The sequence below is a fragment of the Humulus lupulus genome, chromosome 1, assembly GCF_963169125.1.
Source record: "Humulus lupulus chromosome 1, drHumLupu1.1, whole genome shotgun sequence".
Classification (NCBI taxonomy): domain Eukaryota; kingdom Viridiplantae; phylum Streptophyta; class Magnoliopsida; order Rosales; family Cannabaceae; genus Humulus; species Humulus lupulus.
The window spans coordinates 239,926,406-239,943,235 of NC_084793.1; the positions used below are offsets into that span (position 1 = coordinate 239,926,406).

At 33.3% G+C, this 16,830-nt stretch overlaps 1 long non-coding RNA gene across 1 annotated transcript; it reads right to left on the reverse strand.

Moving 5' to 3' along the window:
- Positions 1 to 203: 203 nt before the first annotated feature.
- On the reverse strand, positions 204 to 2,366 carry LOC133830228 (uncharacterized). The gene is made up of 4 exons (XR_009891967.1): positions 2,304 to 2,366; positions 1,912 to 1,977; positions 927 to 1,343; positions 204 to 566 (listed from the first exon to the last, which is right to left on the reverse strand). It is a non-coding gene; the product is annotated as an uncharacterized LOC133830228 (long non-coding RNA).
- Positions 2,367 to 16,830: the final 14,464 nt, after the last annotated feature.

Here is a 16,830-nt window from a genome sequence, read left to right on the forward strand (position 1 = left end):
TAAAAAGTGTTATTGTAATAGATATTATAACACATTTTTCGTATTATTTTAATATTTAGATAAGTTTAAATTTTCATTATATATTCATTTATATAACACTAATTTATTCTATTATATTTTAATTTTTTTATATAATTAAAATTAGCTTTCTAATATATACTAGCATCATCAAATGAACTTGATTTTCAAATAACAAATAGTAAAAACATTCAACATTATATTAACGATCCACAAATTAGTTAACAACATTCAACACTGTCATCAACAACAAAATGTTATTAAAGTATTCAAGTAGTCTTAAATATTCAACATTTAAGCCTTGAATGATGATTTCGGTAAGTCCAGCACAGGGTAGTAAAGGAATGTGATGTGAGGATCATAGCAAGGACAAAACAAGATACTGAGAAGTAAAAGAATGCAATGTAGACAACCAAGTGAGGAACCCCATCTTTCAATGTATGCCATTGATCATTTGTTGCCAAGTTGAATGCTGGTGAGAATAGAGAAAAGCAAACACCAGCAAAGAAACATATGGACAGTCCAATGAGAGTGCTTTTCCCAAACACCTGTAGCAAGAGTTATAATTATTAAATGTGATAGAGAATCTGAGATGTTTGGATTTGAATGTCAGGTGATGAACGTCCAAATATTGTTGTGTAGTATTTTTGCAACACAAGATTATCACTTTTCATCTAAATGTGAGAATTTTAATTGATTTTCCATACTAAAAATTATTGTCTTTTACAGTGCCATCTATAGTGGTACAACTAGTTTTCTGCTCATTCTCATTATCCTTAAGTGCACCATCAAACAAAACAATTAAGTAAAAATTGCATCACTCAACAAGCTCAATGATTTTATTTTTAAAAATGAATAAAAAAAAGATAATTCTTTGATAACCTTAACATTTAATGAATGAAACATACCCCTCTTTAGATGAAAAACCTTCAAGCTTTTATTTATTATCAGCTGCATTAGATGAGTGGACAGTAGAAGCAAGGAAAACTGCAACCAAGAAGCAGCCAACGCTAGGGAAAAGGATCTCGACTCTATTAATTCTATTGTCTAAAAAGTAATTCGAGGTTGTTCCTGTCACCATTAAAGATCGCAACAGAAGCAAAAAATTCAGTATCTATAAGAGCAACACAGACAAACATCAACATTTAGAAATGGTCAGAGAGAGAGAGAGAATGAAAGAAAGGACCTATAACAACTGTTATGCTTGCAGTGATCACTTCTGTGACTGATAAGCCAACAAAAGCCCAAGCATACTGAGTTTAGAGGTTTCCAAGGCTAAGTACCACCCCTCCTACCATTGCAAACATCACAGAAGGCCAATTATCCTATACCAATCACCCTAACATGAATTGAAACCAAATACATACAATACAATACAACTCCATTATGGCAAACAGATGAAATTTTCATTATGATGTGTTCCTTATCACTGGTCTCTCCAAATAGCACCACATTCATCAAAGAGAATAGAGAATGAATGAACTAAACTTTATCTAAATATATGCAAGTGTTGAATATTTGTAATTCAACACTTGTAATGAGCTAAAAAATATAATCAATACTGAATTAATCATGAGAAGGAGCACCCAAAAGAATTATATAAAAAAAGAAGAGGAAAGACAAAAAAGAATGGATTCTAGACATGTCTCATAATAATTGGACCTTTTTATTAAACTTCATGGAGACAAGACTGTCACAATAAAATTGTCTAGCAATATTTTTATCTCATTTTCTTATCTAACTTTTAGCTTCTAGCTTCTATAAAAATAAATTGCAATGGTTAAAATAACATAATGTTTCTGCTCAAATTCTATTTTTGAAGAATAAATTGTCTCAACCAAAAGATAGTTAACATGCATGCCAGAAAAATAGCAAAGAAAACTAAATTCAAACCTTTGCTTTTCTAGCCGAAACATCTTCCAATTGTCACATAGTCCAAGTAAGAACAAAAGCACACACCTGAAATTTGTCTTAACAATATTTCAGCAACTTAAAAACAAAGGTAAGAGTGGAGATTATCATGCTCTTAGGGCCAAAAACAATGTTGGAGCTTATTTGTTCAAGTCAGTATTGAGATAGCTAATTAAGATTCAAACCCCATTGGACAGTACGTGGATTCGAGAAAGAAATAATGAGCTTTAATGCAACCACACCTTGTTTGATTTAAAACATGAAAATTTAAGCAATAGCATGCTAGAGAGGCTGATGTATAACTTACTAATTGCAGAGTCTCAAGTGTCTTACACAGCTTAAACACTTTTATATAGTGATAATAATAAACAAACCTGAAGGGCTCGATGAGCTAACTGAGTTGAACATATCCTACGAGCAATGATAGAAACATCAAGAATAGAATCACCTCCTACTACACGAACAGCAACTGCCATGGCTGCTGCTTCCCTGCTTCAAGCATTAGGAATAGAGGATATGAGAGAAGCTTCTATCTCCTTCCATTTACGTTCTTCCTTCTCCAAGAGAGTCTTTTTCCTTTCTTTACCTCTACCCTCCTCTTCATGTCTTTGCATTAATAGCTCCTCTTCCATCTCTTATGTAACTGCAAATTGGTACATACAAGAGTATTTAGAAACTTGCACAAGACACTGCACAGTCTCATAAGTCGTAAAAGAACGATTTTCCTTTTATGAGCATTTAAAGGTAAGTAAAAATATATACACGTATTTACTTGCACATTAGAAAAGTTGAATACTTGAATTCAAGTGTCAAAACTCAACATGTTCACATATATTCTGATGCATTCAGAATCAAGAAAATGACCAGAAAGAAATAAGAGAAAATTTAAAGATGTTGAAGACAATGTGGACTAATTATGCCAAAATTAACTCACTAAGAGCAATTTAATTTTATTAGTATAACAACACAAAACCAGAACAGAAACCTACAGAGAACTACTTTACTATAACCAAAAAGTGGAATTTATGGAGAACTTTTCGAGCCCATAACAGAAACCATAACAAACTTCAACCATCAATAGAGGAAAACTCATGAAGCAAAAACTAAGATGCTACAGTATTAGTGAACTTCTAACTTGAATAAAAAAAATTCAGACAAATAATCACAATCCAAAACAGCAAATACCTGCAAAAGTTAAAATATCCATATTGACCTTCCATTCAAATTAAAAGCAACTAATTTTAAAAATCATTTCAAAGGAAAAAAAATGACTAGTTAACCAGAAATAGGACTCTAGGGTAAATGCATTTCCACTTTCATCATGTACTTCCCATGCTACGAACAACTAATTTCCATTAGCTTTTCACATAAATGCCTAGTTCTACCAATTTTTCTTTGTTGTAAGCATATGGAACTCCAATGAGCTATAAGCATATAGCCAAACCAGAGCATATGGATGTAGTTTGATATATATTTATATCCAAGACAACATAATATGTGCTGCATAGATAGCTAAAAAATATGCATATAAACATATGAAACTCCAATGAGCTATAAAAGCGTCTGGAAGGAATGGTTATACAATGTAACCTAGTTTCATAATATCTCATGTTTCCATGATTTTTCATTGAATCATGCCAAAAGAACAAATGCTCAGTTTCTTCTTGACTCCCTCATTAATTGATTTCATGTGAACATAAAAAGAATGAAAATTTAAATACAAATAAAGTAAAAATAGTCAACGAATAGAGGATAAAACAAAGAAGTTTTAAAGTTGGATTGATAATTTGAACCCAAGTAACACCAAGAAAAAAATTGGCACAGGAAAAAAATTGAACAGAGACAACAATAATCTATACATACCCATGTAATTCTATGTGTATATATATATGAGCCACGCATACTAAGTAATGATGGCTCTATTGCCTAGTAATACAAGTTTTATTTCCCTTGTTTTGGAAATACTTTGCACATCTCATAGCATATTATTGGCATAATGCAAAACAAAATTTCTAATAAATGGTCCGAATACAAGCGGATTTACAGAAACATAGATAACAAAATTTAAAGCATTAAAGAGATCTGCCTTTGACCAAACACCTTAACTACAACCACTATATAGCCAAAATAAACCCAAAAGAAAAATTGGTAGGAGCTATGATAACTGTTATCACTTCAAATATGTTTCACACACTAGCCGAGTTAGTGGTATGGGTGGAAAATTGGCAACCATACGAACAAAGGAAATGATCTACATAGAATTTTTATGAAATTTCAAGACTAATTTGCATGTGACATTGCTACAACTATCACTAAATAAAAGAATTGACACATACTTTAGTACCTATTTTTATTCGTAATATACAAATTTGCATATCAACCATAACCAAATTACTTCTTTTACTAACTACAATCAAACCAATTTGTGCATTCCAAAAAAAAAAATACAGATTGTTCTACATTTCCATATTCATGCATAGTGTGAGATCACATAGCCAAAGCATCTAAAAGTAAATTAAAACATCAAAAACCTCTTCCACCGTCCAAAGAAAATATGTTTATAGTTTTATCTATATACATTTGCAGTTGTGAGTGGTGGGGCCACATGTTTGATTAGCTTATACAGGATCTTTATTTATTTTCATGTATATCTAATATTAAACAAATTAATACGAGATAGCCTAAAACATGTTTCTAAAATTGAATTCAAAGAGAAACAAAGAATATAATACTTACAGTATACGCAGCGGAATTAAAGAGTCATTCATTCAGTTTCTCTAACTCTTGTATCCTCTCTGTCGCAGAGTATTATCAAGAAACTGAACCGATCTTCTATTTTCTTCACGATCTTCCAATGTATCCTTAGAACCACCTAGACTAGTGTGGGAAATTCTCAACACATGAGATAGATATAGAGAGAAGAAGTGAAAATAAAAAAGAGGCTTAGAAATGGACTTGTGTTTAGAGAGAATCTAAAACAATCAGAAAATCTGACTTGAGACTTATCAAACTTCTTTTTTTTTACTTCTATCTAAGCACTCCTTTTATAGACTCAATTAGGCCATTTAATTTAATTAAAAAATCAATAAAATAATAGCCATTTTGAAGCCCTAGGTCGGAATTATCATGGGCTATAGGCCCGTGAAATTTCCCATTTGATTATAAGCCCATTGGACTTAAAATCAAGGCCTGTGTTATTTTCTATTGATTTAATTAATTAAATAATTATTTAAATCATTTATCAAATTAATTATTTATAATTTGAACCTTGATTTAAATTTATTTATTAATTTAGATACCAATTTATCTTAATTAATAAATCTGCCATAATTTCTCTTTTTTTCTCAAAATTACACAACTCTGTGAAAACTATCCAAAATTGACCTGGTCAACTTTGATAATTCTAATTGATAATTAAATCAATTAATTGAGACTATCTAGATGATTTTATCCAAGGTACAATGGGGACCATGGGCCTATGAAATCAAGCTCCAATAAGTTATCATAAATCTAACAAATAAATTTACTAACTTATTAATTCCTCGTGACTCCACTATAGACTTGGAATTGCACTCTTGAATTCATAGAACACTTTATAACAAATATAGATACGCTATTAATTATCCATTGTTACAACCATAATTGTCACTCAATCCTCTATAGACGGTCTACAATGAGATAGGACTAAAATACCGTTTTACCCCTCATTGTATTTTATCCTTAAAACACTTAGTTCCTTGTAAATGATATTTCAGTAAATTAATTTAATTACTGAAATGAGATCTCTATCATTTAACACCTTGAACCAAACTAAAAGGAAACCATCGTTTCACTTCTTCATCAGAAGCTATAGATGTTCATATCTATGATTAACACTCCCACTCAATTATACTACCGAGTTCCCAAGATGTAAGTATGGGCTAGTCCGTAGGGTAAGCTGGTAACGAACAAGTCAAAGAAATCAAATAATACAATCAGTTAGAATACTAACCACTCAGAATTGAGATTGAATTGACCTATGGTCAACTATATGATATGACTAGAATAGATAATAACGGCATGTTTACTTATCTTATCAACTGTCAATATCGGTCCTGTCCGATGTAACATACACATCCGATCTTATCTACTTTGCTAATGTTCTGGAAAGAACATAACACTGTAATGTGTAAGTAAATCATATCATAGATTGGCAAGTCAGTGTAAATCCGGTGCACTGACTAATCTTAGGACTAACTTATTTTGAACATATAATCATATTTATATTCCACTGTGATTACGTCACTATAAAAAAGATTAGCTATATGCTCGGGATTTAATAAAAGTTTATATTAAACAAATTATCATGAAAATAAAACATGTGAGCAAAGTGATTGACCAAGTCAAAAAATGATTTCTATTCTTTTATTGATAATAAAATGAGATTACAAAGAATTTGGGTTTTAATTAGGGCATAAAACCCCAACAAACTCCCACTTGCACTAATTGAAACTAATGCCTTAATTCTACTAATCCCATCTCCTTGATATGCTTATCAAATGTAGCTTCTGGTAGTGTCTTTGTAAACAGATCTGCAAGATTGTCTTCAGTTGCAATCTTCATAACCTTCACATCTCCCCTGGCCACATATTCTCGAATAATGTGATACTTCCTTTCTATATGCTTACTCCTCTTGTGACTTCGAGGTTCTTTCGAGTTGGTTATCTCTCCTCTATTGTCACAAAACAACACAAGCGTTTTATCCATTTATGGAATAACACCAAGATCCGAATAGAACTTCTTTAGCCAGACTATTTCCTTAGCTGCTTCTGATGCAGCTATGTACTCAGCCTCCATGGTGGAATATGAGATTACAGACTGCTTTACGCTTCTCCAAATCACAGCTCCACCCCCAAGAGTAAACACCATTCCAGAAGTAGACTTTCTATCATCGACATCAGTCTAAAAATCTGAATCAGTGTAGCCTACAGGGTTCAGAACACCACCCTTGTAGACTAACATATAATCCCTAGTCTGTCTCAAATACTTCAGGATATGCTTAACTGCTATCCAATGTTCCGGTCCTGGGTTTGACTGATACCTGCTCACTACTCCCACTGCATAGCAGATATCTGGTCTAGTACACAATATGGCATACATCAGACTTCCAACTGCAGATGCGTAAGGAAATTTTCTCATTGCATCTTCCTCTTCAGGAGTCTGGGGAGACTGCTTCTTTGAAAGATGAATTCCATGGCAGGACGGTAGACGCCCTTTCTTGGAATTTGTCATTGAGAAACGTTCAGGCACTTTATCAATGTAAGTTGCTTGAGATAGAGCTAAAAGTTTGTTCTTTCTATCCCTGATGATCTGGATACCTAGAACATAACTTGCTTCACCCAAATCCTTCATCTGGAATTGAGTGCTCAGCCAATTCTTCACATCTGATAATTTCTTAACATTGTTTCCAATGAGTAAGATATCATCTACATAAAGAACCAGGAATACCACTATTTGATTTGCCTTTAGTTGGTAAACACAGGGCTCATCAATATATTTTTTCAAAGCCATAGGTTTTGATTATTTCATCAAACCTAAGATTCCAGGAACGAGAAGCTTGCTTAAGTCCATAGATGGACCTATTTAACTTACAAACTTTTCCTTCTTGTCCAGATACTTTAAATCCTTCTGGTTGATCCATATAAATGACCTCGTCAAGCTTTCCATTAAGAAAAGTTGTCTTGACGTCCATTTGCCAAATCTCATAGTCGAGAGCGGCTGCTATGGATAGGAGGATGCGAATGGATTTGAGCATGGCTACCGGACTAAAAGTTTCCTCATAGTCCACGCCTTCTCTTTGGGTATAACCCTTTGTCACTAATCGAGCTTTATAAGTCTCGATATTTCCATCAACACCTCGTTTCTTCTTGTAGATCCACTTGCACCCAATGGCCCTAAAGTCACTAGGTGCTTCCACAAGATCCCAGACGGAATTTGAGTACATAGACTCCATTTCCTGTTTCATGGCTTCGAGCCATAGTTCTTTTTCAGGGCTAGCCATTGCCTGTTTGAAAGACAATGGATCATCATCACTAGTGTCACCAACAACCATATTGGTTTCACCATCCAAACCATAGCGAACTGGGTTTCTAGAAACCCTCCCTCTACGACGAGGCTCCGTGACAGTGTGCTCAGGAACAGTGGTACTTTCTTCATTTAAATCGACTTGCGTCGGTTGTACATGAAGAGTGGGAATTTCATCATCAACACGCGTTGATGATGATGGAACATTTCTTGGAGTCAATTCTTTAACCATATCCTCTAAAACTACTTTGCTGCGAGGTTTAAAGTTCTGGACATAGTCATTTTCCAGAAAAGTAGCATTTGTAGAAGTAAACACTTTCTTTTTTGAATGAATGTAGAAAATTCCACCCCGAGTACCTTTAGGATAGCCAACAAACATGCAAACTTCAGTTCGCGGTTCTAGCTTTCCCTCCTTTTTCCTCAGGACGTGAGCGAGACACCCCCAGATTCTATAATGGCGTAAACTAGGTTCACGACCATTCCAGCGTTCTAAAGGTGTTTTGGGGATTGATTTTGACGGCACGACATTGAGAATGTCATTTGCGGTTTCAATTGCATGTCCCCAGAACGAAGTTGGTAGAGTTGAGTAACTAAGCATGCATCTAACCATTTCCAATAAATTTCTGTTTCGGCGTTCCGCTACACCATTTTGTTGTGGAGTACTTGAGGCAGTAAGTTGTGATAAAATCCCAAGTTCAGTTAAATGATCTTGGAACTGCATATCCAAATATTCTCCACCCCTATCAGATCGCAAGATCTTTAACCTTTTACCTAATTGGTTCTGAGCCATTGCTAGGAATTCCTGAAACTTTGAAAATGTTTCTGATTTCCTATGCATTAGGTAAAGACATGAGTATCTAGAGTAATCGTCAATGAAAGTGACGAAATACTCAAAACCACCCCTGGCTTGTATATTCAAAGGTCCACAAACATCTGAATGCACAAGACCAAGTGGTTCTTTGGCCCTATCACCTTTGCAGAGAATGGACGCTTGGTCAGTTTGCCTTCTAGACAAGATTCACAGATAGGTAATTCACCTAAGGTGAGTTCCCTCAAAGGTCCATCCTTTGTAAGTGTTTGAATCCTATCATAGCCAATGTGACCTAGCCTCAAGTGCCATAAATACGTCATATTATTGTTATCGGTCTTTTAACGTTTATTGGTCCTAGGTTTAGCAACTTTGAATAAATCATTGTTAAGAGCGAGGGGTTCGTTAGGTCGCAGAATATAAAGCCCATTTTCCAAACATGCAATACACAATTGTGATCCATTGAAGGAAATAGATATATTAAAACTTGTGAAAGTCATAACAAATCGTTCTAATTGCAACATGGAAACTGAAATTAAATTTCTACTAAAATGCGGAATAAAAAATACTTCTTTTAAAATTAAAAATTTATTTCTGAACTTCAGACGAGCTCTTCCTCTAGCTTGGACCGCAACGAACGCTCCGTTCCCAACTCTAAGCTTTAAGCCACCTTCGTTCACTTCCTCCCACGATTCAAGAAGCTGTAAAGAGTTATAAACATGGTTGGTAGATCTAGAATCAATAATCCAAACAGATTTATCATTCTCTAAAACACATGTTTCCAAGATAAATGAACTATAATCATTACCTTTGTTTTTCACTGCTAGAAACATAGGGCAATCTCGTTTCCAATGCTCATTCTCTTTGCAGTGAAAGCACTTATCTTTACCTTTCTTGTTTTTCTTGTTCTTCCCCTTAGGCGTCTGTGCACTTGGTTGTGCACTCGTATTTGCAGCCTTTGCAGGCTTGGGGTTATTTATTTGTCCACCTTTCCTCTTGTTTCCAGCTTTCGAAGATGAAGCGTGGTTAGCTTCAGCCTTAGCTAGATGAGTAGCAACATTAGCAGTCTTATTTTCACCTCCTTTACTAGGTTCACCCATGACAAGTTCAATAATCTGAAGCTCGTTCATGAGCTGCGTCAGACCATCGTTGAGTTGAGCACGAATGTGCAGACACGATGCCATCCGAGAATTCACGGTGCCATCACGTACGTGTGGAGACGGTGTTATCCAAGCATTTACAGTGCTATCAAGAACGTGCGGACACGATGCTCGTTCTGGGGATTCCTCAATCATGACGAACTCGGAGTTTTCACCAATCAACTTTATGTTGATATTCTGCTTCCAATTAAGGAAGTTTTCTCCAGTGAGTTTCTCCATCGAAAGTTGAGAAAGGATGGGAATAGACACAGACACTACTTAGCTTAAAACTACAAATTATCAATAAAATAGAAATCAATCACATTTGCTCAATAAAACTTCTATTCACACAAATTTCAAGAAATAGCACAACATATACCAAAATATGTAAGATATGAGAAAAAATACCAAAACAATCATATCTCTATTTCTTTAGGTTTTTAACTAATCTATAATATCCTTGTCCCGGTTGGCGAAAGTCAAAAATACCACTAGTTAAATAGAGTTGTAAACTCATTTAATAATGGACACCATTATTAACAACCTACTATTTGATCAAAATAAGAAAACAAAATCTCTTATTTTATGAGCTAGACCCACGGTTTCGATAATCATAGATTTAGTCCTAGTAGTCACCATACGGGTGAGTCTAGTAGAATTTGACCTATAATTATCTATCTTTCGAGATCTAACCTTATCAAAATAACTAATGAACACCTTCCGTAGGGGGACGAATCAAAGCGCCTCGAGGCCCCATTTAGCTATTGACTATGTTAAACCAACGGTGGAGATCGAATAAAATTCTTAAAATAAGCTCATTATAAAATTAAAATTAGTATTTTTATTATTTATTTTTAGAAAATTAATGACTATGGTTTTCCAAAAAAAATTAAACAGATTAAAATTTTTTAAAACCAAAGTCCTATAATTTCTTATTAATTCTAAAGTGTCACATTGAAACAAATTCAATTAATTTAGAATTAATTTGTTGCTAATCAATATTTAGGTTTAACTAATATAATGAACTTATACAATTAAGTCCAACTCAAGTAAATGGGCCTTAACAATTTGGCTTGTATGGAGGAGGGCTGGGTCCAGTATGTCGTTCCCACTACAAATGCCCCCTATCTTCCATACAAGGTCCAAAAGACAGGAATTTAAACCTTCGTTTTATTAATTGATTAGGCCCACTATAGTCATGCAAAGCAAATGGGCCTTCACAAGTGGAATCACCCACAAGGGAGAAATTTAAACTTTACATTTTCTAATGGGCCCAAATAAAACCTATCATTTTATGAATATTTTATTTGGCAAAATACCATAAATCTAACAAACATATGGGCCACTATATGCATCTAAGTCCAATTGCAAAATTACCACATATAGTGCAAACAAACATGTTATAATTGGATGGACCTAATCATGTTACTATATCAGCAATTCTATGAATTTATGCAAAAATACCACAATTTATTTCATTTGCAAAAATACCACAATTAATTGTCTAGAATTTATCAAAAAATTCAAAATAATTAAATTTTTACAAAAAATAAGTCAATTTAAATGAAATTTATCAACAATTAACAATAGTTAATTTAAATTTCATTTATCAACAATTAACTTGGTTTTAGGTTAATTTGAAAAAAATATTAATTTAATTTAAATAGGATTTATCAACAATTAACCAAAGTTAATTTAAATCCCATTTATTAAAAAAAATATTTTATTAATTGGCTGAAAAAATGATATTTTTCAAAATTTAACAAATTTAAATTTTAAAATCAATATCTAAACTATCTTCCAATAATATCTTGTGTTGTTACAACTATTATCTAATATTTTAACTATTTAAAAATAATAAAATACAAATAGTTATTGTTATACCCAAAAAATAGGAAGGTGCATTCTAGGAGAGTTAAGGGGAATGGTCCTAGGAGACCCCAAGGAGGATGTGGTCCTAGGAGACCCCAAGAGAGTGAGTGGTCCTAGGAGACCCCAAGGAGGATGTGGTCCTAGGAGACCCCAAGAGTGTGTAGGAGGTAAGCCTCCCAAGGTTTTCTAAGTGTTGGCTCGAACGTGTCCAAGGTAAGTAGCTAAGGAGGAGGAGTCTCATGCAAGAGAATGGAGACTTAGATTTTGATAAGGAGAGCCTATACAATGTTCGATCGGACATGTTTGGGGGGTGCCAAGGAGGTTGCCTCAATGTTGTCTAAGGTGAGGTTGCCTCAATGTTGTCCAAGGTGAGGTTGCCTCAATGTTGTCCAAGGTGAGTTGCCAAGGAGGTTGCCTCGGACCACCTTGGTCCGAAGAGAAGCCAAGGGGATTGGTTCAAGGAGGAACATGGCATGCTAGAGGAGAGTGCCATGTTAGAGGAGAGAAGTGCATGTCCTACCACCATGCACGTTCAACCCACCAAAAACATGTCCTACCACCATGCATATCCTACCACCATGCATGTTCAACCAGCACTTGCATGGGTAGTGAGTAGGAGGTGGATCAACTAGCTAGAGGGGACTAAGTCAGACACAACTCCAACAACATATGCGGGAATCTCTCATTTCTTCCCACAAATGGGGGGTTTGTTACATTTCAAATTTTGAATGTTTAAATGTAATAAATGTAATAAATATAATAAAATATCCCTATTATAAGGGGATATCAGTTGAGGATCCCATCTCTATAAATAGAGAGCTTATGGGATGAGAGAGGGGCTTCTTATGCTTCTTCTTTCTAGAGAGAGAAAATTGGGTCTGTCTATTCTAGAGAGAGAAAGTGCTGAAATCAGAGAGAATTCTTGTATTTTCACAATCTGTACTGAAGAAACTCATCTGATCAGGCTATTACCGACAATCGGGGCTGAACCACTATAAAAATCTCTTGTGTGTTCTTTATTTTCTTTATTATACCGTCTGTGCCGTTTACATTCTCTTGAAGGCTTGTCGTTATTGGCGTTCTCACGTCGTTGGTTAAAAACGCAGTCAACAGTTATAACAACCCTAAAATATCTCAAATAGTTAAACAAATTCAAATATCCATAAAAATATCTAACTAACAATATTCAAATTTCAAATAATTTAAATATTAACAACTATAGAATAAAAAGATATTTATATTTTCAAATAAATATTCAATTAGAATATGAAAAATTTAAATGAAAATATCTTAAATATCTGATATCATAATTCTAATATTTTAATATATTAAAAGATTTAAAATTAAGTTGTTAGTTTATTTTTAAATTTGAATTTGAATCTTTGTAGAAAATATCTAATTATTTAAATCTCAACTAACAAAAATATCTTCTTTTTTTTTTTTAAAAAAACAATTTTAAATGATAAAACAAAAAAAGATATTTTTAGTTTTGATAATAAATAATGTATTTTCACAATTTTAATTTATTTTATATTTTTCAAAAAAAAAAAAATTAATTATGGATGAACAGTACCCGTATCTGGTACTGTTCACCCGATTGCACTGGCTGCTGGGGCGCACGCGCAGGAGGAATTGGCCAGGGATGCACGCGCATGGTGTGCGCTGGGCGCGCGCGTGATGCGCGCTGGGTGCGCGCACGAAGGCGTGCTGGGCGCGCTGTGCGCGCGCGAGTGTGCGCTGCTGCGCGCGAGCGTGCGCTACTGCGCCCGGTGTGCGCGCGCGCGCATGGGCAGCCAGGCCAAATTGTTTCCAAAAAATTTTTTTGAACAATTTTTCAAACCAAAACCATTTTCTAATTAATTTTTAACATGTTTGACACAAAATAAAGCATATATAAAAATTAATAGTATAGAAAACACAACAAAATAACTTGAAAATTGCTAAAATTCACATAAAATCAATATGTTCATAAAAACATGAAACAACCATCCAATTATTCAAACACATCAATTAATCCAATTTTAAACATGTTCATGCATGAAAATAAAGATTACCAAAGGCTCTGATACCAGTTGTTTGATTAGCTTATACAGGATCTTTTTTTATTTTCATGTATATCTAATATTAAACAAATTAATACGAGATAGCCTAAAACATGTTTCTAAAATTGAATTCAAAGAGAAACAAAGAATATAATACTTACAGTATACGCAGCGGAATTAAAGAGTCATTCCTTCAGTTTCTCTAACTCTTGTATCCTCTCTGTCGCAGAGTATTATCAAGAAACTGAACCGATCTTCTATTTTCTTCACGATCTTCCAATGTATCCTTAGAACCACCTAGACTAGTGTGGGAAATTCTCAACACATGAGATAGATATAGAGAGAAGAAGTGAAAATAAAAAAGAGGCTTAGAAATGGACTTGTGTTTAGAGAGAATCTAAAACAATCAGAAAATCTGACTTGAGACTTATCAAACTTCTTTTTTTTTACTTCTATCTAAGCACTCCTTTTATAGACTCAATTAGGCCATTTAATTTAATTAAAAAATCAATAAAATAATAGCCATTTTGAAGCCCTAGGTCGGAATTATCATGGGCTATAGGCCCGTGAAATTTCCCATTTGATTATAAGCCCATTGGACTTAAAATCAAGGCCTGTGTTATTTTCTATTGATTTAATTAATTAAATAATTATTTAAATCATTTATCAAATTAATTATTTATAATTTGAACCTTGATTTAAATTTATTTATTAATTTAGATACCAATTTATCTTAATTAATAAATCTGCCATAATTTCTCTTTTTTTCTCAAAATTACACAACTCTGTGAAAACTATCCAAAATTGACCTGGTCAACTTTGATAATTCTAATTGATAATTAAATCAATTAATTGAGACTATCTAGATGATTTTATCCAAGGTACAATGGGGACCATGGGCCTATGAAATCAAGCTCCAATAAGTTATCATAAATCTAACAAATAAATTTACTAACTTATTAATTCCTCGTGACTCCACTATAGACTTGGAATTGCACTCTTGAATTCATAGAACACTTTATAACAAATATAGATACGCTATTAATTATCCATTGTTACAACCATAATTGTCACTCAATCCTCTATAGACGGTCTACAATGAGATAGGACTAAAATACCGTTTTACCCCTCATTGTATTTTATCCTTAAAACACTTAGTTCCTTGTAAATGATATTTCAGTAAATTAATTTAATTACTGAAATGAGATCTCTATCATTTAACACCTTGAACCAAACTAAAAGGAAACCATCGTTTCACTTCTTCATCAGAAGCTATAGATGTTCATATCTATGATTAACACTCCCACTCAATTATACTACCGAGTTCCCAAGATGTAAGTATGGGCTAGTCCGTAGGGTAAGCTGGTAACGAACAAGTCAAAGAAATCAAATAATACAATCAGTTAGAATACTAACCACTCAGAATTGAGATTGAATTGACCTATGGTCAACTATATGATATGACTAGAATAGATAATAACGGCATGTTTACTTATCTTATCAACTGTCAATATCGGTCCTGTCCGATGTAACATACACATCCGATCTTATCTACTTTGCTAATGTTCTGGAAAGAACATAACACTGTAATATGTAAGTAGATCATATCGTAGATTGGCAAGTCAGTGTAAATCCGGTGCACTGACTAATCTTAGGACTAACTTATTTTGAATATATAATCATATTTATATTCCACTGTGATTACGTTACTATAAATAAGATTAGCTATATGCTCAGGATTTAATAAAAGTTTATATTAAACAAATAATCATGAAAATAAAACATGTGAGCAAAGTGATTGACCAAGTCAAAAAATGATTTCTATTCTTTTATTGATAATAAAATGAGATTACAAAGAATTTGGGTTTTAATTAGGGCATAAAACCCCAACACCACATTCATTAACAAGTAGTAATATAGGCCATGTTATTGCAATAATATAAAATGCTCATCTCATATGGATATACTCTGTTATGCTCTATATTATTATGTACAATTTACTTTATCTAAGCAAATAAGCTATCGAGAACAAGAAGCATGTATGTGTGCCTTCAATTAATTTGGTCATTATTAAAAATGCCTTTAAGTTATTTTGCCTTATATATATACACCATATTCATACTTCAATAGATAAATGAAGAACAAAGAACAATAAACATGCTCTGTTTTTCAAGTCACCAATCCATTTCTCTGGTTAACTTTGGAATTAAATTTCCATAAAAGAAGATATGCATTATAAATTTATAACTAAATATATATTATATTGCTTTTGTCAAGAAAGAAACTAACTGCCAAATTAAGCACACCAAATATAAAGAAATTAATACAACCAGCAATATTCAATAATAAATGCTAAGAACCTTATCTTCATAATAAATCATAATTATAACTTGGATCATTGTGAAATAACTATGCAAGCTTGAAAAGATCCTAACTCATTTACCTCTCCAACATAATAAATAAATAAAAATATTAGCTAGACATTCCAATAAAAAATTGCAATAACTACAATCAAGATTGAGAAAAGTAGAACCTTCGGTGCAACCTCACTGATATGGTAAGCATCAGCAGTAACACCCACCAACCACAAACCAAGGAAAACAACCTAAAATCAAAAACCTAGAAGTGAAGAAAAGAAAAAAAAACTAGCCACCATATTCAGATAAAAAATTAGAGAAATAAAGCTGAAAAGAATGAGAAAGACCATAACAGCCAAATAAAAACAAAGGCAGACAAGAAGAGACCAAATTAAAGTAACTAGGGTTTAATCAAGGAAAACAACAAGAGAAACACAATCTCTTTAACCTCTATAGAATTTCTAGAGTGATGGAGATTACAGGAAACCTAGAGTCTTGTATTAAAGTTTGAACAAGAAGTGAAAAACATAAAGCCCTTATTTTTAACAAATACATGACAATAATGAACGAAATAATAAATGAGAGAGATGACTTACCCAACACAAAGAGAGAGTGCCTCA